The sequence below is a fragment of the Callospermophilus lateralis genome, unplaced genomic scaffold, assembly GCF_048772815.1.
Source record: "Callospermophilus lateralis isolate mCalLat2 unplaced genomic scaffold, mCalLat2.hap1 Scaffold_921, whole genome shotgun sequence".
Taxonomy (NCBI): Eukaryota; Metazoa; Chordata; class Mammalia; order Rodentia; family Sciuridae; genus Callospermophilus; species Callospermophilus lateralis.
Window position 1 is genome coordinate 37,886 of NW_027517355.1, and position 4,170 is coordinate 42,055.

A 4,170-nucleotide genomic window follows, 5' to 3' on the forward strand; every position below is an offset into this window, starting at 1 on the left:
CGGCGGGTAGTACTAACCATATTTCAATAGTAACCTTAAATGTTAATGGCTTAAATTCCCCAATTAAGAGACATAGGCTAATAACCGGGAATAAAAAACCAAATCCAACAATATGCTGCCTTCAGGAGACTCATCTAATAGGAAAAGACATACACAGACTGAAGGTGAAAGGTTGGGAAAAATCATACTACTCACATAGTCCCCCGAAGCAAGCAGGAGTGGCCATACTCAAATCGAATAAAATCAACTTCAAACCTAAGTTAATCAAAAGAGATAAAGGAGGACACTACATACTATTAAAAGGAACCATCCATCAACCAGACATAACAATTATCAATATATATGCACCAAACAATGGTGCTGCAACATTCATAAAACAAACTCTCCTCAAGTTCAAGAGTCAAATAGACCACAACACAATAACTATGGGTGACTTCAACACACCGCTTTCTCCATTTGACAGATCCTCCAGACAAAAGCTGAATAAAGAAACTATAGAACTCAATAAGACAATCAATAACTTAGACTTAAGCGACATATATAGAATATATCAACCATCACCAAGTGGATACACATTCTTCTCAGCAGCACATGGGTCCTTCTCAAAGATAGACCATATATTATACCATAGGACAACTAATAGTAAATATAAAGGTGTGGAGATAATACCATGAAACTTATCTTATTACAATGGAATTAAACTGGGTATCAATTATAAAAGAAAGATGGAAAAATCATACATCTTATGGAAAGTGAACAATATGTTACTGAATGATCAATGGGTTACAAAAGACATAAAGGAGTAAATCAAAAAATTTTTGGAGATGAATGGAAATACAGACACAACATATTGGAATCTATGGGACAAAATGAAAGCAGTTTTAAGAGGGAAATTCATTTCCTGGAGGTCATTCCTCAAAAAATGAAAAAAAAAAACAACAAATAAATGAGCTCACACTTCATCTCAAAGCCCTAGAAAAGGAAGAGCAAAACAAAAGCAAATGTAGTAGAAGGCAAGAAATATTTAAAGTCAGAGCGGAAATCAACGAAATTGATACAAAAAAAAAACATTAAAAATTGATAAAACAAAAAGTTATTTCTCTGAAAAAATAAATAAGTTCGACAGACCCTTAGCCATGCTAATGAAGAGAAGATGAGAGGGATCTCAAATTACTAACACACGGGATGAAAAAGGCAATATCACAATGGACACTACAGAAATACAGAGGATAATTCAAAATTATTTTGAAACCCTATATTCCAATAAAATAGAAGATAGCAAAGATATCGATAAATTTCTTAAGTCATATGATTTGCCCAGATTGAGTCAGGAAGATACACACAATTTAAAAAGACCAATAACAAAGCAGAAAATTGAAGAAGCCATGAAAATACTGCCAACCAAGAAATGCCCTGCACGACATGGATATACAGCAGAGTTTTACAAAACGTTCAAAGAAGAATTAATACCAATACTTTTCCAGTTATTTTAAGAAATAGAAAAAGAAGGAGCTCTTCCAAATTCATTGCATGAGGCCAACATCACCTTGATCCCAAAACTAGATAAAGACACTTCAAAGAAAGAAAACTACAGACCAATATCTCTAATGAACTTAGATGAAAAAATCCTCAAAAAAATTCTTTTGAATCGAATACAAAAGCATATCAAAAAAATTGTGCACCATGATCAAGTAGGATTCCTCCCCGGGATGCAAGGCTGGTTCAATATACAGAAATCAATAAATGTTATTCACCACATCAATAGATTTAACCATAAGAACCACATGATCATCTCGATAGATGCAGAAAAAGCATTCGACAAAGTTCAGCATCCGTTTATATTCAAAACAATAGAAAAACTAGGGATAACAGGAACTTACCTCAACATTGTAAAAGCTATATATGCTAAGCCTCAGTCTAGCATCATTCTGAATGGAGAAAAACTGAAGGCATTCCCACTAAAATCAGGAACAAGACAGGGATGCCCTCCCTCACCACTTCAATTCAATTTAGTCCGCGAAATACTAGCCAGAGCAATTAGACAAACAAAAGAACTTAAGGGCATAAAAATAGGAAAAGAAGAACTTAAATTATCACCATATGTGGATGATATGATAATATATCTAACAGACCAAAAAGGGCCTACAAAGAAACAACTAGAGCTTATAAGTGAATATAGCAAAGTGGAAGGATATAAAATCAACACGCATAAATCAAAGGCATTCCTGTATATCAGCGACAAATATTCTGAAATGGAAATGAGGACAACAACCCCATTCACAATATCCTCAAAAAAAAAAAGTAAATTACTTGGGAACCAATCTAATAGAAGAGGTGAAAGATTAATACAATGCAAACTACAGAACCCTAAAGAGAGAAATAGAAGAAGACCTTAGAAGATGGGAAAATATACCCTATTCATGGATAGGAAGAACTAACATCATCAAAAATGCAATATTACCCCAAGTTCTCTGTAGGTTTAATGCAATGCCAATCAAAATCCCAACAGCATTTCTAGGAGAAATAGATAAAACAATCATGAAATTCATATGGACAAATAAAAGACCCAGAATAGCAAAAGCAATTCTAAGCAGGAAGTGTGAATCAGGAGACATAGTGATACCAGATTTCAAAGTGTACTACAGAGCAATAGTAACAAAAACAGCATGGTACTGTTACCAAAACAGGCGGGTGGACCAATGGTACAACTTAGAGGACACAGAGACAAAATTACAACTTTCTTATATTTGATAAATGGGATAAAAGCATGCAATGGAGGAAGGATAGCATCTTCAACAAATGGTGCTGGGAAAATTGAAAATCCATATGCAAACAAATAAAAGTTAATCCCTTTCTCTCACCATGCACAAAAGTTAACTCAAAATCAATCCAAGAGCTTCATATCAAATCAGAGACTCTGCGCCTGATAGAAGAAAAAGTTGGTTACAATCTACATATTGTGGGATCGGGCTCCAAATTCCTTAATAGGACACCCATAGCACAGAGTTAAAAACTAGGATCAACAAATGGGACTTACTTAAACTAAAAAGTTTTTTCTCAGCAAGAGAAACAATAAGAGAGGTAAATAGGGAGCCTACATCCTGGTAACAAAGTTTTACTCCTCACACTTCAGATAGAGCCCTAATATCCAGAGTATACAAAGAACTCAAAAAATTAAACAATAAGATAACAAATAACCCAATCAACCAATGGTCCAAAGACCTGAACAGACACTTCTCACAGGAGGACTTACAATCAATCAACAAGTATATGAAAAAAATGCTCACCATTTCTAGCAGTCAGAGAAATGCAAATCAAAACCACCCTTAGATACCATCTCACTCCAGTAAGATTAGCAGCCATTATGAAGGCAAACAACAACAAGTGCTGGAGAGGTTGTGGGGAAAAGGGTACTCTTGTACATTGCTGGTGGGACTGCAAATTGGTGCGGCCAATTTGGAAAGCAGTATGGAGATTCTTGGGAAAGCTGGGAATGGAACCACCATTTGACCCAGCTATTGCCCTTCTCGGACTGTTCCCTGAAGACCTTAAAAGAGCATACTACAGGGATACTGCCACAACGATGTTCATAGCAGCACAATTCACAATAGCTAGACTGTGGAACCAACCCAGATGCCCTTCAATAGATGAATGGATACAAAAGTTGCATTTATACACCATGGAGTATTACGCAGCACTAAAAAATGACAAATTCATGGAATTGGCAGGGAAATTGATGGCACTAGAACAGATTATGCTTACTGAAGCTAGCCAATCCCTTAAGAAAATACCAAATGTCTTCTTTGATATAATGAGAGCAACTAAGAACAGAGCAGGAAGGAAGAGCAGGAAGAAAAGATTAACATTAAACAGATACATGAGGTGGGAGGTAAAGGGAGAGTAAAGAGAAATTGCATGGTCTTTGAGGGAGACCCTCATTGTTATACAAAATTACATATAACAGGTTGTGAGGGGAATGGGAAAATAAACAAGGAGAGAAATGAATTGCAGGTGATGGGTAGAGAGCGAATATGGGAGGGGAGGGGAGGGGGGATAGTAGAGGATAGGAAAGGTTGCAGAATACAACAGTTACTAATAAGGCATTATGTAAAAATGTGGATGTGAAACCAATGTGATTCTGCAATCTGTATTTGGGGTAAAATTGGGAGT